This window comes from Geotrypetes seraphini, chromosome 1 (assembly GCF_902459505.1).
Source record: "Geotrypetes seraphini chromosome 1, aGeoSer1.1, whole genome shotgun sequence".
Taxonomy (NCBI): Eukaryota; Metazoa; Chordata; class Amphibia; order Gymnophiona; family Dermophiidae; genus Geotrypetes; species Geotrypetes seraphini.
Genome location: NC_047084.1, coordinates 56,552,897 through 56,578,619, shown reverse-complemented (window position 1 = coordinate 56,578,619; position 25,723 = coordinate 56,552,897).

The following is a 25,723-nucleotide window of genomic DNA, read 5'->3' as shown; positions in this document are numbered from 1 at the left end:
GGAAGTCTACCTTTCTATGCTCTGATTTTTCATGATGCACAGGGTAAAATAGGGACATATTTTGCTCAACAAACATGCTATAGAAAAACATTTTGACTGCACAATTTCATAGGCCTTAAGACTGAGTTTATCTGGAAGCTTTTGCATAAAGCTAGGAACAGTCAAAGCCAAGAAAATTGATTCCCAGCTTTAAAAAAACTGAAAGTATTATCAGCATAGCACAGCCCTGCAGCAATCCAAAAGTGAACCAGAGACACCACTTTGATTTGCTATTTGCAGCCTCCAGAGATATCAAAGCCACAAGCTGCTTCTAAACCTGGGGCATCTTGCATTGTACTAGGCGAGTTTCAAATAAATATGATTGAATCTAACCATGTCATTTGTAAGAAATATCCCTGATGTTTCAATGAGTTGTTTAGTTCAGCTCTCAAGATGCTTCCCCCCACCAGCAAGTCCTGGCATATCTTATTTGTTGATCTGACTTAAACAGTGCATTAAAGAATCTGAAAAATGAAATACTCCCAAATCTCAAACATGATAAACAACAATAGTACATCATACTTTCAGAGGGCAATTCATTAAAGGCTATGATGGAAAATATGGCTAGTTGTACATCATTTAATTGAGGTGTATTAAAAGCAAGAATAATTTCTAGCATTCTTTTTAAGCCGTCACCTGCTGGAAATTTATTTTGTCAATCATCAATTGCTATGACATCACAAGATGAATTCAGAACCAAGGATTGCTTTAGCATTTCCATTGCTCAGTGAGCAAATTATTCAGACTGCTAAGTGAAAGTAAAAATGTCAGCTTAGCTATCTATAATTCCTTTCTCTTTCAAGGTTCATGAATTACACATAGGCTAGATGGGGAAACTGAGAAAAAGAGTTTAACCAAAAGACATGTTCTGAGCAAGATTTGCTGAAACTGTTTCTCATAATGCATTCTTGCGATTAATCACTTTGATTTAAAATAGAACTGCATTTATCCCAGTCTGTATTCTGAATTTACAGTTGATCATAAAGCTTTTTTATATTTATAACAACTTTGGATTTAATTCATCCCTGGGTTTTAGATTCCAGAAGGCCAACGTTGGGTGTTCTTCTATACCTATTGTCATAAAAGGAAATATTTAGCCATTATTCAGTATTGCTTTCAAACTCTCAGTTTGATATTTGGAAGGGTCTACCTCTATTCTTCATTATCAAGTTCCTTTATCAAAATTCATGCTTTCCTAAGTAGTTTGTATAGTATAGCCATCAATCACTTCCATGAGAGACATTCATAACGAAGAATCACAGTTCCTCCAGGTCTACCTATTGCAAAAATAACAGCGTATTTGTATGCACGCCAACAGATTTGATGGTCTCCCCACCACCAAATCTACTTTCAGCTTGAAGTAAATTCAAATAAGCAACTTTTACTGCAGGTGTTGCTAGTTTTCCAGTGAATGTAGGTCTTGTCAACTACAGTAGATTATTTTGCATAAAGTAAATATTTCAACGATGAAGTACAATTTATGAAAACCAGTCTCCCACATTTCAGTTTATAGTCAAGTCTTTTCAGCTTCAGTATTCCCATGCTTTATTTCTGAGTCTATTTCTGACCTGTTCCATTAAACTAAATGAAAGAGCAGAGAAGCCTAGGTCTTCAAGCCAAAGGAACTTTAATGATAACCATATAGAACAAGCATTCACATATCTCGACAACGTCCATATTTCAGCTGAGAATCCCGCCTCAGGAGTTCTTATGAATGAATCATCAAATCACATGTGACACAAAAAGGCTACAAAGAAGGTCAGAGCACATACCGTACAAATAGAGCATGAAGCTGTATTATATATTTACTAGCTGATGCCCCGGCGTTGCAGGGGTATTTAATTATAGCAATAACACTGTAAATGGATTCAAATAAAGATACTTTATAGTGGTGAATGAAATTATTTTTTTACAGCTTAATAAAAAGTACAATATTCAAATTATAATGTGAAATATTTGACAAAATGAATACAATACAACTAACGCAAAATGTGATTATAAACAACAATTTTAGTTTCACCTCCTGGAGCAAGAACATATAAATTCTTGGATGAACCCACCCTTGAGCAAGCAACATAGAGTTGTGGGCCGCGAGACCCCCAGAACATATCACCCCAGGTAGTGAGGGATCTGCATAACAAGTTTCGTTCAAATCGCTCAAGCCGTTTTTGAATCACAGGGAGAATGGCAGCTTTTTACATTTTTTCCATTGATATGAATGGGTGAAATCTGATTTTATGTTTGTAGCTCCGCCCATGTGTGCAGGTGGGCCGCGAGACCCCCAGAACATATCACCCCAGGTAGTGAGGGATCTGCATACCAAGTTTCGTTCAAATCGGTCAAGCCGTTTTTGAATTACAGTGAGAATGGCAGCTTTTTACATTTTTTCCATTGACATGAATGGGTGAAATATGATTTTCTGTTTGTAGCTCCACCCACGTGTGCAGGTGGGCTGCGAGACCCCCAGAACATATCATCCCAGGTAGTGAGGGATCTGCATACCAAGTTTCGTTCAAATCGGTCAAGCCGTTTTTGAATTACTGTGAGAATGGCAGCTTTTTACATTTTTTCCATTGACATGAATGGGTGAAATCTGATTTTATGTTTGTAGCTCCGCCCACGTGTGCAGGTGGGCCGCGAGACCCCCAGAACATATCATCCCAGGTAGTGAGGGATCTGCATACCAAGTTTCGTTCAAATCGGTCAAGCCGTTTTTGCGTGATCGCGGCACATACACACACACACACATACATACACACATACATACCTCCGATTTTATATATATAGATTCCTGGATTCTATAAAGGGTGCCCAAATTTGAGTGCTCAAATTGGACACAGATAAGAACATAAAAATAGCCTTACTGGGTCAGCCCAATGGTCCATCAAGCCCAGTAGCCCGTTCTCACAGTGGCCAATTCAGGTCACTAGTACCTGGCCAAAACCCAAAGAGTAGCAACATTCCATGCAACCAATCCAGGGCATGTAGTGGCTTGCCCCATGTCTTTCTCCTAAAAGGCTATAAGGGGCATAATTAAAAAAACATCTAAGTCCCCTTTCGGCCTAAGTCAGTAGTCAGCAAGGAAATGTACATTCTCAAAAAAAAAAAAGTTCAAATTGAAGGTTTTTTTTTTAGAATGGCCTGCCTGCATAGAAACATAGAAAATGACGGCAGAAAAGGGCCATAGCCCATCAAGTCTGCCCATACCAATGACCCACCCCCTGACTTTACTCCCCTAGAGATCCCACGTGAATATCCCATTTTCTCTTAAAATCTGACACGCTGTGGGCCTCAATCACCTGCTGAGGTAGCTCGTTCCAATGATCGACCACCCTTTCGGTGAAGAAGTACTTCCTGGCATCACCATGAAACTTCCCTCCCCTAACTTTCAGCGAGTGACCTCTGGTGATTGAGGGCCCTGTAAGACAGAAGATATCATCTTCCACCTCTATACGTCCCGTGATATACTTAAACGTCTCAATCATGTCTCCCCTCTCTCTTCGTTCCTCCAATGAGTACAGCTGTAATTTATTTAGCCTTTCTTCATACGTGAGATCCCTGAGCCCCAAGACCATCCTGGTGGCCATTCGCTGAACTGACTCAATTCTCAACACATCCTTCTGGTAGTGTGGTCTCCAGAATTGAACACAATACTCCAGATGAGGTCTTACCATGGATCTGTACAGCGGCATTATGACTTCAGGTCTTCTGCTAACAAAACCCCTATGGTTCACCTTCCTGCAGGTGGGCCTGGGCTCCCTCCTGCCAGTATTTGGGTTTGTTGGGGGGGGGGGGGTGCCGGCAGGAGAGATTGGGCATTTCTCCTGTTGGTTCACAGCAGTTCGGGGGGGGGAGGGGGGATCGCAGTCATGGCAGATTATTGAGCTTATTACAACAGCTGTGATCAGCTCAGCTGCCCCTATTTGGAACTTATACTTGTTTTGACTTGGTCTAAGTCAAAATGTATAAGTTCTGACTGGGCAATCTTGTTAAACTTTTGGTTATACTTGCAGTACAACCAAGTCTAGGATGGCCCACCTCCCGCCTTTCCCCTCCTCTAAAAACTCCTCTTTTCGCTCTAGGCGTTCAGAAGCTCTGTGTACCCACTCTTGGGAAAAATATGCTCGATAGACCACCCGAAATTGGCATTCCCTCAGTTCAGCGCTAATAGAAATAGAAGAAATATGATTAATAAGGAAAGGGAAATTCAAAGACTTTACACGTATGCCCAAATCCCTCCCCCAATGATGCCCCAAAGCCTCATAAGATTTCCGCGGTGTGAGATGTCGTAAAGCGCCATGCAACGCAGATACCTTCAAGCCACTAGCATGAAACTGAGCAAAGAAGAGACGAAATTAGTGTCCCAATCAAAACCGTAGACCCGAGTGAGCTAAGAACTCCACATAATGATGAATCTGTTTATAGGCAAATATACCTCCCACCCCCAAAGAATGGAGCATAGGAAGAGCCCCCCAAGACTTCATAGCCCCCTCAGCATCCAATAAATATTCAAGAAGGAGCAAACCCTCTCCAGTCCATCTCACAAAGATGGGGTTATCGCTTCCAGGAAGGAACTGCGGATTACCCCAAATAGACAACTGATCCGAAACCTAAGGGTCCCCCCCCCCCCCAGCAGCCTGACCAAGGACCTCCAGCAAAATCACCAAGACCGTAGAAGAACACTAGATTGAAATGTGGGGGGCAAAAGTCGGATGGGGCTCTGGGACAACGAAAACAGGTGCCAAGGATGAAAAAGAGCAGATTCGAAGTCCCGAGAAACATAATCATCACTCCGTAAGCACCAATTACCCAAGAAACGAAGCAGGCAAGCCATGTTAAACAGGCCTATTTCTGAAAGTCACAAACTGCCGAATCTCCCCGGGCCAAACAAATAAGAGAGCGAAATCTGAGACTTCTTACCCTGCCAAAGGAAGCGAGTCAACAGCCTATGAAGCTGTTGAAGATCTCGACGCTGAAGACAAAGTGGCAGTAGCTGGAGTACATAGAGCCAGCGGGGGAAAAACAACCATCTTATACAATTGAACCCTACCGTAAAAAGAAAGAGGCAGGGACATCCACTGCGTGAAACTACCAGTCGTAGCGGCCAATAACGCATTAACATTAGCACGATAGAGCAGGCTCACACAACTCATGAACTGCACCCCTAAGTACTTGAACGAGCCGTCCACCCACCGTAAAGGAAACTGACCTGGCCACTCCCGACGCACAGAATCGGTAGTAGCTAGCACTAAAGATTTATCATAATTAAGCTAAAAGCCAGAAAAATCACCATATTTCTCAAATAGTGACATAAGAATGGGGAAGGAAACCCACGGGGAGGTCAAATGAATCAACAAATCATCTGCAAATGCTGAAATCTTAAACTCCTGCCCTCCGAGACAGATTCCCCGAACCTCCATATTGGCAGAGATCTTGTGGATTAGAGGATCTAATGTGAGCACAAAGAGAAGAGGTGACAAGGGGCAACCCTGTCTAGTACCCCTCTGAATCGGAAAAGCCGCCGAGGAAACCCCATTAACCAACACCGTGGCCTGCGGATTATGATATAACACTGCCAACATGGCACTAAAGAAGCCCCCCATACCAATGTTGAAGAGTGCAAAACAAAAAGTCCCACAAAACTATCAAAGTTCTTCTTCACCCAGAGAGTGGTGGAAAACTGGAACGCTCTTCCGGAGTCTGTCATAGGGGAAAACACCCTTCAGGGATTCAAGACAAAGTTAGACAAGTTACTGCTGAACAAGGATGTACCCTGATAGGGATAGTCTCAGTCACGGCACTGGTCTTTGACCAGAGGGCCGCCGCATGAGCGGACTGCTGGGCATGATGGACCACTGGTCTGACCCAGCAGCAGCAATTCTTATGTTCTTATGGGCATCAAAACTGACTAGCAAAGAAGAAACCCGCACATGCTCCACCCACTCCAAGGATGCCAGAATAGTGCGTAGATTCCGCATTGAAGACCGACCCTCCACAAACCCAACCTGAGGGTCCGCAATAAGCGAGGGCAAGATCCCTGCTAACCGGTTGGCCAATAATTTAGCAAAAAACTTCACTTCAGCGTTCAATAGGGAGATGGGGCGGTAAGAGGAGGCCTATTATGGATCTTTCCCAGGCTTACACAATACAACAATCTGAGCTACCTGAAGAGAAAGCAGAAGAGCCCAATCTTGCACCACAGCATTAAACACGTCAACCAGAACAGGAGCAACGTCCGCAAGTAGAAATCTATAAAATTAGTTCCAAAAGCCATCGGGCCCCATCGCCTTATTCAACGGGGAACTACCTAGGACCAGCGTTAACTCATCGACCGTAAAAGGGGCCTGTAATCGTGCATTCTGAATCTCTGACACCACTGGGTGAGAGACCTGATCCAAATAGAGATCCCCCGCCAGCGAAGAAGCCTGCGGAGCTGCATACAACTCATGAAAGTAATGTTGAAATACCTCTGCCAAATCCTCATCCCTATGGATTAGACCACCGTCCACCTTATGAAGTTGCAGAATAGGGGAGAATCCCCTAGCATGTCGAATCATGTTAGCCAGATACGGTCTCCAAAACTGATGAAGGATGTAAGAAGACTTGAAGCAGTCCAGAAAATGATAGGAGGCTTGCGCCAGAAGATGTATGAGGAGAGACTGGAAGCCCTGAATATGTATACCCTAGAGGAAAGGAGAGACAGGGGAGATATGATTCAGACATTCAAATACTTGAAGGGTATTAACATAGAACAAAATCTTTCAGGAGTATCCCGGTGGCCTGTTCCAGTGCTGATGTCAAGCTGTTGTCAGAGAAGGATCTGTTGTCAATGTAATGCCTTGCCATGAGGATCCTGTCCCTGGACGCTTGCACGGAGGGAATTGGCCATGGCCCTATTTGCTCTGGACTTTATATATATCCGATATCATATTTATATATATATAATGTATTTTTTTTTCTCACCTTCTGGAACTATATTTTGTTTTGATTTTTTTTCTGACTTCATTCTAATTTGCTAAGCTATACTGCACCCTTGTATTACTCTCTTCATGTGTAAATTTGACCTGTAACTGTACCTACATTGTACAGTGTATTACAAATATTGTAAAACATATTACCCTTTTCCTTTCAGGCATTTACTCTTCTGCCTTTTTTTTTTTTTTTTTTGGGGGGGGGGGGGGTTCAGGCCATGATCTGAGATGCTTCCTTTCTGTTTTATTATCTTGTTTTCTTTTGTTTATACTTCATACCATTCTCTTAGGCACATCAGTTTAAATTGTGATCCCTATTTGGGACAGACAAGGAATTCTATGTGCCTTAATACTACATACAAGTGGTTTTAATAAATTTCATTGTTAATATTTTCTTCTTCATTGTTGTATCTATTTTCTGTAACCACATTGAACCGAAAGGCTACTTGTGATATACATGTATAAATAAAATATTATGTTATGTTATGTTAAAGTTGAGCACACTTTATAGAATAGCATTGAACACTGACTTTTCATTTCTATTTATAGAATCTGACCTTTACTGAATTAGTGTTTGTTCTTTTCAGTCTAATGGATACTGATAAAAAAGTACACAAGAAAATATTGTGTATGTGTGTGTGTGTGGGGGGAAGAAAATGAAGGACATAAGAACATAAGAATTGGTGCTGCTGGGTCCGTTCCCGCAGCAGCCCCTAGGTCAAAGACCAGTGCCCTAACTGAGAGCAGCCCTAACTGCGTACATTCCGGTTCAGCAGGAACTTTGTCTTGAATTCCTGGAGGGTGTTTTCCCCTATAACAGCCTCCGGAAGAGCATTCCAGTTTTCCACCACTCTCTGGGTGAAGAAGAACTTCCTTATGTTTGTACGGAATCTATCCCCTTTGAACTTTAGAGAGTGCCCTCTCATTCTCCCTGCCTTGGAGAGGATGAACAACCTGTCTTTATCTACTAAGTCTATTCCCTTCAGTATCTTGAATGTTTCGATCATGTCCCCTCTCAGTCTCCTCTTTTCAAGGGGGAAGAGGCCCATTTTCTCTAATCTCTTGCTGTACGGCATCTCCTCCAGCCCCTTAACCATTTTGGTCGCTCTTCTCTGGACCCTTTCGAGTAGTACCGTGTCCTTCTTCATTTATGGCGACCAGTGCTGGTTGCAGTATTCCAGGTGAGTGCGTACAATGGCCCGGTACAGTGGCATGATAACCTTCTCTGATCTATTCATGATCCCTTTCTTAATCATTCCTAGCATTTTGTTTGCCCTTTTTGCCGCCGTCGTGCAGACAGCTTCATTGCACAGATGGCTTCATCGACTTGTTGACCAGTAATCCCAAGTCTCTTTCCTGGGGGGTCTCTCCAAGTACCATCCCAGACATCCTGTATTAGTGTATAATATTTTTGTTATCGATATGCATCACCTTACACTTATCCACATTGAACCTCATTTGCCATGTTGTGGCCCATTTCTCGAGTGTGTTTATGTCACATTGCAGATCTTCGCAATCCTGTGTCTTTACTACTCTGAATAACTTAGTATCGTCTGCAAATTTAATCACCTCACTCATTGTGCCAATTTCCAGATTGTTTATAAATATGTTGAAGAGCACAGGCTCAAGCACTGACCCCTGCAGCACTCCATTGGTGACACTTTTCCAGTTCATAGAAACATAGAAACAGACGGCAGATAAGGGCCACGGCCCACCAAATCTGCCCACCGTAATAACCCTTTCCTACCTTTCCCTGTGAAGAGATCCCATGTGACGATCCCATTTTGTCTTAAAATCAGGCACGCTGCTGGCCTCAATTACCTGTAGCGGAAGATTATTCCAGCGATCAACCACCCTTTCGGTGAAGAAGTATTTCCTGGTGTCACCGTGTAGTTTCCCACCTCTGATTTTCCACGGATGCCCTCTCGTTGCCGTGGGGCCCTTGAAAAAGAAGATATCCTCTTCCACCTCAATACGGCCCGTGAGATATTTGAACATCTCGATCATGTCACCCCTTTCTCTGCGTTCCTCAAATGAGTACAGCTGCAATTTATTCAGCCGTTCCTCATAAGGGAGATCCTTGAGTCCCAAGACCATCTGGGTAGCCATTCGCTGAACCGACTCAAGTCTCAGCACATCTTTGCGGTAATGCGGCCTCCAGAATTGTGCACAGTATTCCAGATGGGGTCTCACCATGGATCTATACAAAGGCATAATGACTTCGGGCTTACGGCTGACGAAACTCCTACGTATACAACCTATGATTTGTCTTGCCTTAGATGAAGCTTTCTCCACTTGCTTGGCAGTCTTCATGTCCTCACTGATGATCACCCCTAAATCACATTCTGCTACAGTCCTCGCTAAGATCTCACCATTAAGGGTGTAAGTCTTGCATGGATTTTGGCTGCCAAGGTGCATGACTTTACATTTTTCGGTATTGAAACTTAGTTGCCAGGACCTGGACCAGCGCTCCAGTAGGAGTAGGTCGTGCACCATACTGTCAGGCATTGAGTTATCGACAGGCACTGTTTTTTTGTCTGTTGTATTCTTGCCTACTACATTTGAGTATTGTCCATTTACTCCCACTCTCTTGCGTATCCGCCAGCCAGTTTTTAATCCACGTGAGTATTTCACCCTCAATTCCATGGCTTGCAATTTTTCGAAGTAGTCAATCATGCAGAACCTTGTCGAACGCCTTCTGAAAATTCAGATATACTATGTTGACTGGGTTACATTTGCCTATCTGCCTGTTTACTCCATCAAAGAAGTGCAGCAAGTTCATCAAGCAAGATCTTCCTTTGCTGAAGCCATGCTGGCTGGTCCTCATCAGATTGTGTTCATCCTTTATCAGCACCTCTACCATCTTTCCTGGTACTAAGGTCAGACTCACCGGTCTGTAGTTTCCTAGATCACCCCTTGAACCTTTCTTGAAGATCGGCGTAACATACATCACCTTCCAGTCTTCCGGAATCCTTCCTGATTTGATCGACAGATTGGCTATTAGTTGAAGCAGTTCAGCTATAGCCCCTTTCAGTTCCTTGATTACTCTTGGATGGATGCCAACCGGTCCCGGGGATTTATCATTTTTAAGCCTATCAATCTGCCTGCATACCTCTTCTAGACTGACCATCAACCCTGTAAGTTTCCCGTCTTTGTTTCCCGTGTTTAGCCTGTCTGCTTCCAGTATGTTGTGTATATCCTTTTCGGTAAACACAGATGCAAAAAATGTGTTCAGTTTGTCGGTGATGACTTTGTCCTCCTTTAGCATTCCCTATATTCCATGGTCATCCAACAGCCCCACCGCTTCCTTCATGGGTCGTTTTCCCTTAATATATCGAAAGAATGACTTGAAGTTGTTTGCCTCCTTGGCTATTTTTTCCTCGTAGTCTCTTTTGGCCCCTCTTACCGCCTTATGGCACCTGCTTTGATGCTGTTTGTGCTTTTTCCAGTTTTCGTCCATTTTTAACCTTTTCTATTCCTTAAAGGAAGTCTTCTTGTCTCTGATCACTTCCTTCACTGTTACAGTGAGCCACGCCAGTTCCTTGTTCTTTTTCCTCTTAGATCTCTTGTTGATATGTGATATATATAGATTTTGTGCCTCGGTAACTGTGTCCTTAAAAAAAGGGACCATGCTTGTTCTAGCGTCATTACAGTGCTTATCCTTTTCTTAATCTTCTTCTCCACCATGAGTCTCATCCCCTCATAATTCCCTTTTTGGAAGTTCAGCGCCCGTGCCCATCATTCTAGATTGATTTTATGCCCCTGTGTCCAGGTCGAAGCAGATCATATTGTGGTCACTGGTTCCCAGCATCCCCTCTACTTCTACACCTTGCGCTGGTCCTCGTAGTCCATTTAGAATTAAGTCCAGAATTGTATTTCCTCTTGTATTTTCCTTGACAAGTTGTTCCAGGAAGCAATTGGTCTCCCTACCACATCTGGAGGTGCCTAGGTTCCAGTCTATCCCCCGGATAATTGAAGTCACCATGATAACTGCATTGCCTCCCTTGCAGTTGCGTTTAATCTCGTCCGTCACTTCTCCATCAATTTCTTCAGACTGCCCTGGGGGTCGGTAGTAAATGCCAATCTTCATTTCCATTCCATTTGTTCCCGGAATTTTGACCCATAGAGACTCCAACTTATTCTTTGTGTTCTCTGTGGTAGAGTCAATTCCCTCTTTGACGTATAGGGCAATGCCCCTACCTTTTTGAGCCCCCCTGTCTTTGCGGTATATCTTGTATCCTGGTAGCACAGTGTCTCAGACGTTTTCCTCATTCCACCATGTTTCTGTGATGCCGATGATGTCAAGGTTATCTTTTTGTGCCATAGCTTCTAATTCACCCATCTTATTCTTTAAGCTACTTGTGTTCGTGTACATACACTTGAGTTTGCATCCTGTTACTTTCTTGCATTTCCTTCCCTCTTGTGTTCCTTTTGATCCATCAGGATTTCTGTCTTGCCTATGATCCGGTGAGTCTTTCCCGCTGTCTTTCTGCACAGTCGAATGCCTTGCAGCAAATGCTCTGATTCCCAGTCAATTCCTATGAATGTCGGAGTATTTACCGTACTGGCCCGTGCTGTTGGCTTTAGTAAAAGGATCCGACTGAGTTCGAAAATGGAGAAGATCAGACCAGGGGATCTAGAGAAATAAAGGGCCTGATATTCAACTGGCAGCAATCAATGTTTTGCTAACACTAACAGTGTTATCCCTGGAAATTTAATGCAGGGCCATGTTTGTGTTCCAGCATCAAATTTCCAGGTATTTGGAGGTATTGAAAACATAGCACTTAACCAGCTGTGGTGAATCGCATAAAGATAGGAGTGGCTTTCATCATGTGGTCCTATTTATGTGGTTACCTTACCAGTTTAGTGCTGAATATTGGCACTTAATTGGCCAAGAGCTGACTGTCCCCAGAATACCCTGAAAATAGCTGGTTTCAGCTTGAGAGCTAATCAGACATTTTTAGCAGCACTATTCGGTTAAGTGCTGCTGAATATGCCTGGTTAGCCCCAGACAGGTGATTTAAATGGCTTGCAGCCTCTCCTGGCAAAGGGAAACACTCTTGATTCTTAGTGGCTTAACCACATGTGTGCCCGAGTAGTCAGGGACCCACCCATTTTTGGCTCAGAACAACACAAAAGTTTGGGCTCCTCTCCATGCTTGTCTGGTATAAGAGACTAAGGGAGTCTAAGTCTCCTCAGCTCCACTCATGATCTTCCCCATTTCCCTTCTACTGCCACTCGCTCCGCTGCTGCTGCTACTTTAATCCAGCAGCAGCAAAACTAAACTAAACCTTAAATTTATAGACTGGGTTATCTTCAAAAAAATGAAGCTCAACTCAGTTAACAATAATAAGATAAACCAGTAATAATAAAACAAAAAATCAAAAAAATCAAATAAACCTAAATATACAAGTAATGATAAAAAGAAATTTAAACAGAGCAAGTTGCTAAATACTTAGAAAATAAACAGGTTTTTATTGTTTACGAAATAATTGAAGGGAGTTCAAGTCTCTTATCATAGATGGTATTAAATTACAAACTCCGTTAATTTAATCATGTATGAATTTGTCAGTTTTCCTTTAGATCTAATTCCCTTAAAAGAAGGGAAAGAGAGTTTTAATCTTTGTGTATTTTGTGAGAAACAAGATCTTTGAGCATTCCAGATTAACAGAACCAAAAGGAGTAAAAATACCAAACAGGAGTTTAAAAACGATACAAGCACACTTAAATTGAATCCTGAAACAGACAGGAAGCCAGTGTAGTCCATCCAGCAAAGGAGATAATTCTGTTTCCCAAAAATCAGCTTGGCCATCGTGTTTTATATCAATTGCTATCTTTGCAAGTTGCCTTTAGTTAATCCTAAGTAGATAGCATTGCAGTAATCCAACCGTGCTTGTATAACAGATTGTACCAAAACTGTAAAGTGTTGATGATGAAAGGATGCTTTAACCCTCTTCAGCATACACAAACTAAAAAAAAAACATCTTTTGTATGTGGCTATTGGTTCTGCCTTCTTAGTCATCACCTTCATGCTATGAAGCCGAGTCAACAGTCGAGTGTATAGAGGTTGTGGTCCTGGAACTGCTTTTTTGCTGCTGGTCCCAGGAATCAACAGTAGGTGTGTTAGAGAGTGGGAGGGGAGGGAGAAGATGTTGATGATGGACACAGGAGTAGGAAGAAAGATACTGGATGGAAGGAGGAGAAAGAAACAGAGAGAAGAGGGAGATGATGGATAGAATAGAGGAAGAGAGTGGAGATGTTGGATGGAGGGGGAGATACAGGAGAAAAACTAGATGGAAGAGGGAAGAAAAAGGGAAATATTGGATAGAAGAAAGGAAAAAGAGGAGCTATACTGATTGAAAGGAGAGAGAGAAAGAGGGAGATTTTGGATGGAATGAGGAGAGAGAAAGAAAGGAGATGCTGAATTGAAGGGGAAAGAGGCTAGAGCTAGTGAAAAATTGGGGAATAAGAGCAAGGGGAATAGGAGAACTGGAGTAAGAGAAAGATATAGAAAGCTGTAGTCTGACAGTAAAAAGAAAGAAATTGAAGAATGGATAATAATAATGAATTAAATCTGGACAGAGAGACGGAAAAATAAACTCAAGAAAACTAAAAGGAGAGGAGAGAAAAATGTCAAATGGACAGGAAACCCTGAGAAGAGTTAAGAGAAGATAGTGGAAAACAAAACTCAGAAACTTGAGCCAACATATTGAGAAAAAAATAAAGGTGTTTCAATCCATTTAACATTGACAGTTTTTTCTAATTCTTGAAAGGCAGATTTAGTAGCTCCAATTACTGGGTTCTTATCCAATTCTCCTTCAGATGTTGCAAATGAAATTGACCATAACGGATTCTTGTACATAGCTTCCTCATATCTAAACCAAGCTGGCAAGAGAGTTTGTGACTCTGTAGTCATCCATTTTGAACTTTGCCATAGTATAAAGGCCAAATGGTATTCGTAAAAGCTGGGAAAGTTAACTCCACCCCACTCTATATTGCCCTTTAATTTATTTTAAATTTATCTTCGGAGGTTTGTTACTCCATAAAAACTTAACCTTTTCATCTTGTGATATATAGATCTTTCCAATAGGATAGGCAGCATACTGAGAATGTAGTTGATTACAGGCATAATCATCATTTTGACTGTGCCCATTCTACCCCACCATGATAACTTAAGAGGTGACCATCTTGTTGTCATTTTGTTAATATGACCATACATATATGTTATGTTATATGAAACTGTTTCTTCAATCGTTGGTACAAAGTAAATGCATAAGTATTTGATTTTGCAAGGTGACCCCTTAAATCCCATCCCTTTTACCAAAAATTCCTCATCCGGACAATTTAAAGGCATAACTTCAGTTTTTATAGCATTCAACTTATATACAGAGACACATGAAAAATTGTCAATAGTATTAAGGATATAGTGTAAGGAATCTGGAGTAGTATACAATAGTATATCATCTGCATATGCTGATAGTTTGATTTCACAAACTCTACATGGTACACCTTTGATATTAGAATTGCCAAATAATGCCATCAACAGGGGCTTCAAGATGAAGTTGAACAACAATGGCGAAAGATCTTGTTGAGATGAAGTGATCTGATTGGGATGCTGTGGAAAGCAATAGAAGGGGGGATTTTTCTTGAAAAAGCTGAGAGGCGAAAATTGTCGAACTGACAGGTCCTTTTCTGACACAGAAGATATACTTATATAGTAAAACAAAGAACTAAGATAAGTTTTTAATTATAAGTTGTAAGCATGGAGCACAAAGTAAAACATAAAATACAAAAATTTAAAATAAAGCAGGTCAGATGACGATGCCAGTGCCGACTAACAACTGGCACTTCTGAAGACTTTACAAAATAAGTTTTGTTTTATGAAAGATATATGATGCTGTTGGCTTATGTGGCAACCTAAAGAGAGGGTTTCACTATAACCCTCCCCACAAAAACTTCTATATCCAAACTGCTCAATAAGCTTCCTTCAGGCCCTCAGAGGTGCCACCAGATGCTCAATAATATCTCATAGCAACTGGCTTTACGCCCCCTATCGTCATCGGGTCATTAATTTTTAGAGATTTTTTTTGTGCAATGCTATAGTTTGCTCGTGTGTTCATTCAATAAATAGTTAGTAAAATTTGTTACACTTATCTTGGGTGGTTCATCCAAGAGGGACAGAGTACTGCCAACATGTTTCACCCTATCTGGGTTTCCTCAGGGCACAATCCCTCAAAACTGTGTAACTCTATATGACGTGGCCACCCGAATAATTGATCCAAGATCAATTTATGGTTTATGTGGGACATATTTACAAAATAGCATAAGAACATAAGCACATAAGAATAGCCTTACTGGGTCACACCAATGGTCCATCAAGCCCAGTAGCCCATTCTTACAGTAGCCAATCCAGGTCACTAGTACCTGGCCAAAATCCAAGGAGTAGCAATATTCCATGCTACTAATACAGAGCAAGTGGTGGCTTCCTCCATGTCTTTCTCAATAACAGACTATGGACTTTTTCTCCAGAAACTTGTCCAAACCTTTTTAAAACCAGCTACGCTAGCCACTCTTACCACATCCTCTGGCAATGCGTTCCAGAGCTTAACCATTCTCTGAGTGAAAAAAAATTTCCTCCTATTGGTTTTAAAAGTATTTCCCTGTAACTTCATCGAGTGTCCCCTAGTCTTTGTAATTTTTGATGGAGTGAAAAATCAATCCGCTTGTCCATTCTACTCCACTCAGGATTTTGTAGACTTCAATCATATCTCCCCTCAGCTGTCTCTTTTCCAAGATGAAGAGCCTTGACATTTTAGTCTTTCCTCATATGGAGTTCCATCCCCTTTACCATCTTGGTTGCTCTTCTTTGAACCTTTTCTAGTGCCACTATATCTTTCTTGAGATAAGGAGACCAGAATTGAACGCAATACTCCAGATGAGGTCACACCATGCAGCGATACAGGGGCATTATAACATTCTGTAACCAGATTATTGAAATTTACATACATATATAATTGGAGGTGCACATATCTGCTAGTATTTTGGTCATTTGCATGTAGATATGGCACCTCAGTGTTGATATCCACGTTACAGACTTAACCCATTTCGTTTACTACTACTTATCATTTCTAGAATGCTACTAGATAGACACAGCGCTGTATATATTTTATGTAGGTACTTTCTCTGTCCCTAATGGGATCACATCTATGGTGTTTTTTGTACTTGGGACAATGAAGGATTAAGGCTCGTTTTTACTAAATGGGGGCAGAGGTTTATAGGAATTCTATGAATGTTGGAGAATTTATCTCACCGGCCCGTGGTAGAAACCTCTACAGTCGTTTAGTAAAACCCAGTGCCTAGTGTCAGAAGGAGCTGCAGAAGGAATTGAACCCAGTTCCCCAGTCCACTGCACTAACCATTAGACTACTCCTCTCAATATTTATTTATTTATTCAATTTTCTATACCATTCTCCCAGGGGAGCTCAGAACAGTTTACATGAATTTATTCAGGTACTCAAGCATTTTTTCATGTCTCTCCCAGTGGAGTCTCAATCTATCTAATGTAACTGGGGCAATGGAAGGATTAAGTGATTTGCCTAGGGTCACAAGGAACAGCACAGGTTTGAACCTACAACCTCAGGGCACTGAGGCTGTAGCTTTAACCATTGCGCCACACTCTCCCCTAATATGGCTTTCTGCTTTGTATCTTATCAATCATGACTGAAGATTAAAGATTAGAGAATGTTCTTATGTTATGCCATATACGTTGTTTCCTTTATGTTCTAAATACTGTGGGCTAGTGAAGGGATCAGATACCAATATACTTCTTATCAAGTTGGTGGAATGCTGGTCAATCTTTCCACAACAGTTACTTCCCAAATCTTCTGAACCATTTCTTTTTTTTTTTTGTAAAGATACGCAGCGTTTTCCAACACTTGGCTAATCCTGTTCTAGCAGCAATAGTTTCTTCTGGGTATTTTAAAATAACTTATTGGGCCATAAATTTAGAAGAAGTATTTAAGGCTTCAAGGGAATCTGAATTCTAATAACATAGGCATTCACACCTCTTCCTTGCACCGCATATAAAGAAAACAGAGCAAAAACATCTTATGGCAACAAATCAGCGCTGCAGCTGTTCTAAATTATGTCATGAACAGGTTATAAATTCAGTGTTAAAATACCAACATAGGGGTCGATTTTCAGCCAGCAGTGCTCATCTTTTTGCTGACTGCCGCCGGTGTTATGTCAGGTCTTTGGCATTGAATTTCTGGGTTCTCAGAACTGGCTAAAGCTTAGCTGCTTAAGTGCGATATTCAGCACTTAGGCTATGGAGCACTGCTTAAAGGGCCCTTTGTACAAAGCTGTACTAGTGATTCCTGTGTAACAAAGACCATTAATTTCTTATGAACTTCATTGTATTTGCCATGTAGGAATTGCTTGCGTGGCTTTGTAAAAGGAGCCCAAAGATAGGACTGATTTTAATTCGGTCCTATTTATTTTGTTATCTTGGCTGGTCAAATGCTCACTCTGCCCATGGAGTACCCCCCAAATGGTCTGGTTTGAGATAGGCATTAAAGGGGATGTTCTGTAAATGAAAACAAAACTTAGGCACCGGTAGGCATCCTATTGGCGCCTGTTAATTGAGAAGTGCCATTTAAAATGTTAAAAATGTTAGAAATAAAGTGCCTACCAGCATTAGGTGTCATAAAGCACCTACATACATGGCGCCAAAATTCAAATTCAAACTTGGACCTCCAACAAACTTTCCCGCCAAATTCAAATTCATGATCAACAGCCTTCCCTGTTCTCAATTAGGTCAGCCCAACAAACTTTCCCACCAAAAATTCAAATTTTCTTGTTCCACAGACTGCCCTGTTCTCAATCAGGTCCGTGAACCCACTATATATAAAGACACACTGCAGACCTCACAGTATACCCTGATGAAAGCCACAGCATGATGGCTGAAACGTTGGTTCTTTCTACACAAACACGGCAAGACTTGGAAACCAGCTACAATCATAGCAGTGTGATTGATGCTCTAACATAACTTCCTGAATCACCCAAAAAAGTGATCACTTTTAGCAATCCGAAAAAAGCGACTGGTCAAGACCAGTTGTTTACCTGTCTTACCGATACATATTAATATATTTATAATCATCCCCTACCCTCCCTCTTCCTCCTTCCCCTCCCAAAAAAAGGCAGGAGGGAAGCCCTCTCCTACCACTATATGCTCTCCCAAACCATCCCACTCCCAACCCTCCCGTACCATTGTTTGAAGTTGAGAGCAGGAGGGAGGCTTGGTCCTTCCAGCTCTGAGGTCCGCCAGTCCAAAATTGTGGGTCTTCCCCTCCCCGGTGCATCATGTGATGCACAGGGAGGGGCCTAAGGTCCTGATTGCCTCAAATGCCTAACGCCTTTCCCAGGGAGGGACCTTAGGCATCTGAGCCAATCAGGCCTATAGGCACCTCTCTCTGTGTCATGGGAAACAGAGGGAGGAGCCCAAGGCTCTTATTGGCTCAGACACCTAAGGCCCTTCCCATTGGGAAAGCATCCCTCCTGCCTTTTTTGGGGGGAAGGGGGTAGGGTAGGGGATGGTTCATGGGGGCACACCTGGTGCGGGGGGCCTCCATTGACAGGAGGGATTGGGCGAGACGTCGGCCGGCTTGGACTTAGTCGTACTGCATGTATAACCAAAAGTTATACAGCACAGGATCGACGGAACTTGGATGTTGTGACTTAGACCATTTAAAACATGGTCTAAGTCACAAAAACCCACCTAAAGTCACCAGCTAAGCACTGCAAACACATAATACAGATCCCACACACTACCCCAGTGATCACCGACCCCCCAACCCCCATAAAAATATTAATCACACCTTTAAAATTCAACCTCCAGACCATCATCACCTAGCAGCCTGGCATAGGAAAGCCTAGTCGTCCTGCACAGAGGCAGCTTAAGCCATCTTGGGGGTGGATTAGGGACCTATGGAGAGGAGAATCCAAGCCCATAAGCCCCTGTAATCACTGCATTGATATTGAAACATGTGCACTCCCCTATACACCCCCAAAACCCTTTTTTATTGGCATATAAGTGGCTCCTGCAGCTGTAAGGGCTATTGGGGTGGTAGATAAGTGAGTCTAGGGCATTCTAAAGGTGGTTTGGGGGGCTCATCATGATCTATAAGGGAGCTGTAGTGAGGAGAAGAAATGGCATCCTTTTTGTGAAGTTCACAGCAGTGCCCTGTAAGGTACCCCACTATTTAGGTGCCATGTCTAGATGTTCAGTCCATCACTTTGCAGACCTCTCCCATGTCCAACAGGGCTTATTCTAGGTATTTTTGAGTTGGACGAAAAGTTGGATGAAAATGTGGTATAAAGATAGATGATTTAGTGACTTCGACGATCAGATCGGCAGGACGTATACTTAGACGATTTCGAAACTTGGACGTATTTTTCAAAAATGTGTCCTATGCTGTTTTTTTACTTTGGACAACTTGCGACTTAGATGAAAACGGACTTAGACGTTCCTTTCGATTATGCCCCTCCACGTGTTTAAATCTTTTCATTTGAACTGACATAGTACATTCCAAAAAGGATACTGCATTCATCGCCTCCAAATTGTCCTTAGTTATGTGGACTTAATCCAAACAAGCTTTCAATAACAAGGAAAAGAGCATTTTTGTATATTGATCCTTTGTTCTGGGACTCTGTGCTAGATGACTTACATGATGCTTCTTCTTATTTTATCTGTAGAAAGCTTGTAAAACTTGGCTGTTCATTTTAAAACACCTTTAAACAACCATATCCAAGAACCTGGAAAGGCTTGTAGGAATAAACAGTTAACAGCTACTTTATTTGATATACCACAATTATCTTTATCTAATATAATAAAACGCTAAATGCGCATGCACACTCTTCCCTGATCCCTGATCTGTCATGCTGTGCTGGCAAGAGTGCGCATGCGCGCTTACTACATCACCAGGGCTCCAGCCGGGACCGCAGCCAGCCGCCGATCGCCTCCACGAGCGAAGTACGAGAAAGCAAGGGTCCGTCCGTCCATCAGAGCTGCTAAGAAGATCACGCACCGCAACCCCAACCCCCTCCCCGTTCCACTCTCGCGTGCGCGCTTGGTGCCGCCACAGCTCCGGCTCTTTCCCGTCCTCCAGACTTGCTGTGGGGGCCGCAATGATGAACACCTCTGGCCGGCCCCGGGGCCTTCCTTCAGTCCCGTCAGGGCCCGCCTTCGCTGACGCAACTTCCTATTTCCAAGCGGGCTGGGCGCCACTGACTCGCACCCAGCCCGGGTGGATGGACACAATGTAAGCGATGCGGGAGCGGGAGAGAAGAGGAAGCTGGCGAGATAACGGGCCCGTGGGGGGAGGGGCTAGCGAGGTGATACAGCAGCTACGGAAGGGAAGGGAGACTTTGCCATTTGGAAGGAGGATAACGGGCCTGAAGGGAAGGGGCTAGATAAATACAGGACCCATGAACGGGAAGAGAGATAATGGGCGACAGTGGACCGGAGTGACCAGACTGACCAGGCCGGATCATAACTGGCAACCATATTCTATCAAATTTTGCTTGGCTACTGCACAGGGAAGTGGGGGGGATAGAAATGCTGCTGCATAGGGGGCAGGGAGAGACACAGATAGAAAGACAGACAGTGGAAGGGAGAGAGACAGAAAGAAAGAAAGACAGACAGACATATTCTAGAACCCGTTAATGTAACGGGCTTAAAAACTAGTTAACAATAATGTTAAGCTTAAGCGGTTTACAATAATAAAAACAAGGGTAACAGTTTAGAATAATCAATAAGGACAGACTGGGTAAGTCAACCGTGACAAAAACTGGTACAAATAGGTTAATAAATATGCTTTAAGTTGCTACTGAAAACAAATTAAAGAGCATTTCTCCTGCAAATAGGCAGGGCATTCCAAAGAATTGGAGCCTGATAAAAAAAAAAAAAAATATGCCAAAGCAGCTTCATAACAGGGGGGAGAGTGTGTGTGTGTGTGTGTGGGGGGGGGGGGGGGGGGGGGAGAAACAACACACCTCAGGAACAGTAAGTAGATTTTGAGTACCATATCATAAAGCTCTACCAAGCATAATAAGCCATCACCAACTTGTACAATGGTATTAAAACTCCAGAATACATTATTTTGTAAACTAATAAATGTCCCTCCACCCCCACCCTAGTAATCACCTTTTGGATCTCTGCTACCTATGGAAGCATTCTTAGTAGTCCAGTAGGAAGCAGGAAGTATTCCTAGCCACTTCCTCTAGTTGCATCATTATCCAAAATGGCACTCGTGCCCTCACTGGAAGTGTCACACTACTGCTGTTGCAGAGGTCAGAATACCAAATAAGGAAATGGAGTTGAAAGGACTATTATTTTTAAAATGTTAAGCACTTAGGGGGAAATTATTGAAGACACAGCGAAGGTTAGCCAGCTAACCAACCAATCAGGAAGCACATTTTCTAAAAAAAAAAAAAATTGAAGGCACTAAATCATATCTTCATTTATGGTGCTGGTGTTACACTTACAGAAGCGTTTAGGGGCGTGTAAGTATACCTAAGGCTGGCGTGGGAGTGGCTTGTGCAGGAAGTGGCTTTAGGCATCCTTAGGCACCCCTAGATGTTTCTGTAAGCATGATACCGGCATATTAAATGTAGGCTTCTATAATGCTGGCCTACATTTAAGACTCCGATGTAAAAAAAAAAAAAAGTGAAATTCTATAATCGGCACTGATTCATGATTGATATGCTATCAGTGGCCACGATACCACTACCAATTATAGAATTCTCCCCTTAGTTGGGGTGTAGCGAGGAGAGGACTTGCCCCCCAATTCTTATCTCCATGAGCTTTCCAGGGACTTTAGCTCTGTTGGGTCAATGTGTTGTGGCATTTTTTTTATGCTGGCCCAGCCAGGTTGCAGCACTACAAACTAAAGAACTACAGGATTTATTCTGGGATTGTGGATTAGTTAATCCCACAATAATTTTTCTGTGGTAAAACAGAATGTTTGCCATCTTACCCTCCCTCTTTTATCAAGCTACGCAAGAGTTTTTTTTAGTGTGGGCTGGTGAGGTAAGTGCTCCGACACCCGTAGGAATTCTATGAGTGTTGGAGCATTTACCACGCTGGCCCGAGCTAGAAACCTCCAGCACAGCTTGATAGAAGCCGATCTTAGTTCATAGGCTTCTCGATTTATTTTGAAGGGAAGATAGCACGATCTGAGAAAAGCGTCACTGCATCTTCTTTTATCCTGTGACTGTGCTTGAAAAGTGCTAGCAAGATGCCTTCTTCTGTATGATGTGCGATTGTATTTTATTCCAGAGCAATAAGGCAGAAAATGAATACACACAACAAAAACATTGCACCCACTCCAAACTACAATTGCAGTAACTTCAGCTAAGTACCGTAGTCATAAATTAAATATGAGTAATGATGGGTAGAACATTATGTCTTTGTACAGAACTAGACAGAAGGTTTAATAATTTGTGGGTGGATTGGGAAATCTACTTTATTTCCTTCAAAAGAGAAATGAAAAGCTCCTCCCAGTCACTCCTGCCTAGGCAGAACCAACGAAGTCCCTAGCCTACAAAACTCTTCCAAATTTAACTAAATAAATAATGTATGCTGCACATACCGTTTCAGCTACATTGTCTTTTTCAGAAACAAAACAACAACAACAAAAATGCAGTCTGTGATTATCTTCGTAATGAGTGAAAAGGATAGAAATGGTTTCCAGACATTAATTTCTTCAGTGTTTTTACTGGCTTCCTAATTGTTAAAAAATAAACATGTATTTTTCTACAATTATCATTAACCCTCAAACAATAACCTTTTTGCATGTTTAAAGTGGTTGCAGTGCTTGCTATTATAAATGGCTTTCAGTGTGGTTCATTTCGTATGCAATGTTTTTAACACAAATGTAATCCACTCTGCCTTTTCCATTTAAAATGCATAAGGCAAAGTGCATCATAACAGGATGTAACTACATATTAATCAAATTAGCACAACACTTCAAAAGCCTCTGGCTTCTTAGTATGCTCCTGTTAGATCACAATTCATGACGGAAAGAGGCAGAGCAAAGAAAGGCCTGGCAGAGAAGCTGTTTATTTCCTTTCTGGAAAGATATATTATGGATTCACGTTGGTGGCGAGAAGAATGGCGCTCGGGTATCGGTAAACATTAAACTAAGGCAGCACGAATGGCATCTCAAATACTGCTGTGGCTTTGCTATTGATGAAGATAAATCTAATAACTGGTTGATGGCACAGCAGCTCAAATAGCCTATTGCTAAAGGCTGAGACTTCATGACCCAAGCAAAACAAAAAGAAAAGGGATATTTACCATCCATAGTTTTAAAATGAATCCACTGCAGGAATCTTGTGCTACTTGTATATTAAGCATAAATGTGGCTTTATTTTTTACTTTACATATTTGAAATATCTGCAGAAGTATTAGGAGGTACCGTATACTGTGAACCTTCTGCCATTTAAATTTTCATTTATCAGCGAGCATGTGCATCTTGGTTAAACAAAGCCCTCCATAGCCTGCCTGGAGAATGTTCCTCGTAAATAGTATGCTATTGACATTAAAATGCCAGATAGGAGGGAGTTCTGAAGGCAGAAGATACTACATAACGATAGCGTACATACTGTCTGCCACAATTACACTCAGCTGAGTAACACATGTCCAAATGCTCTCTTCCTAATGCCATTTGAGGGTTCATATACTGGAATATTTAGAATAGCTGTCTTCTGTCAGGCAAGCTACACTATCTGCATCACAGTTAGGGGTGAAAGCAAAACAAGAAAAGGTATCTGTTCTACCTTTATCTATCTCTTGCTAATCTATTCATTTCCATGTTTCCTTTCTTAGCTTTGTGATAATGTATTTTTATTCCACTACTCTCCAAAGCCACCTACAGTTATCATCCCCTTTCTTCTTGCTATTGGTGCCTTATTCTTTGATCCTTTTTAACTTTCATTGCATGCCGTGTCTAGCCACTTTGCTCTCTAATTAACTGCAAGTCTGTTCCTTTCCACGTTTCATCTTTTTTTTTTTTTTTCTGTATGTCTACTGTAGGCCTCCAATACCTTCCTCTATATATGGGGTCTATTTCATTTCCAGCATGCAATGCATGTATGACTGTAATATGAACTCAGCTTTCTTTATCTTGCTGTACTGCACTGTCCAGATGGTGTTTGTTGTGTGCTTTTATGAACTGTAGAAGCCACAATAAAATGATTATGTCCTTTGTTAAAAAAAGATACAGCTCAGAGAGCATACGTACCTTGGAAGTTATAGTAATGCCCTTCGTGTGTCTATTTAAACTTCTATAAATATGGGGCTCAGTTTCAAAAAAGATAGACATCCAAAAAATAGCATAAACCAGCACTTGGACATCTTACTAGTCAAACCGTCTAAGTGGGCATTCTCAAAACAGACTTTCTAGAGGTTTTTCTGGCCGTTTTGTCTCCAGTGTGTTCAAATCTTATGGGGGTTTGTTAAAGGCATGTTTTGGGAGGGCTTAGGGCGGGCATAGAACTTGGACACTCAGCAGGGATAATCAACTCCATAATTCAGGACTCTTTTACAATCTATGAAAAGGCAGTGCTCAATTTATTTATTTATTTAGATTTTTATCCCGTCCTCCCAGTAGCTCAGAACGGTTTACAAGTAAACATTCACAATGGAGTGAATTGGACATACAAGATTATACAGTAGATTTAAATACTTGGACATACGAGACTGTGCAGCAGTGTAAATATAGGGACTATACAGCAAATTAAGAACAGTAGTTTAAATATAAGTAGTTTAGTTTAGATACATCCCAGAAAGCTGTTTTAATTATGAGAAATCTACGTAAAATAAGAAAATTCTTCGACCCAGCACAATTCAGGCTAATTGTCCAATCCCTAGTCTTAGGTCTACTGGACTATTGCAATTCCCTCTTTCTACCTTGTCCTGCCAACATGATAAAACAACTTCAGACTATACAAAACACTGCCCTCAGACTGATCTACTCCCTGAGAAAATATGATCATATTACAACTGCCTTCCTAGACTCTCACTGGCTACCTATGCAAGCACGAATTCAATTCAAATTCTACTGTCTATTATTCAAAGCATTAAACGGCTCCGCCCCCCTCTATCTAAACAACCGCCTAAACCAGATCCTCACCTCAAGACAAAGAAGAACTCTGAATCCTTTTGCCTTTCCTCCACTCAAGGGCACTCAGCACAAAAAGTTGTTTGATAACCTTCTGGTGACGCAAGCAGCAAAACTTAACCACTCCATCTCCAACCTGTTGACGGCAACGGGTGATTTCAAAACTTTTCGAAAATAAATCAAAACCCTACTTTTCAAAAAATTTATCCAGGTATCTTTACCCAATCCTTCCCCCTCCTCCTAGATAAATTCTCCCCCAAAACCTCTACTTAAATAATCTCTTCCTCCCCAAAACACCAACCAAGTATTCAGATCCCTGAAATGTTACATAATCTTATTTGTACTCTAACTGTAATCTATTTGTTATATCACACAGTAACGTACAGTCAATTTAATATCCAATTTGCAAGTTCTTCCAGAATTAATCCAGGTACCTCTCTTCCCTTGTAACCAAAAAACCCCCAAAAAACCCAAAACTGTTGTAACTTCACTGGAAATGTCCAGTTAGCTCTTTTGTAATCCGCCTTGAAC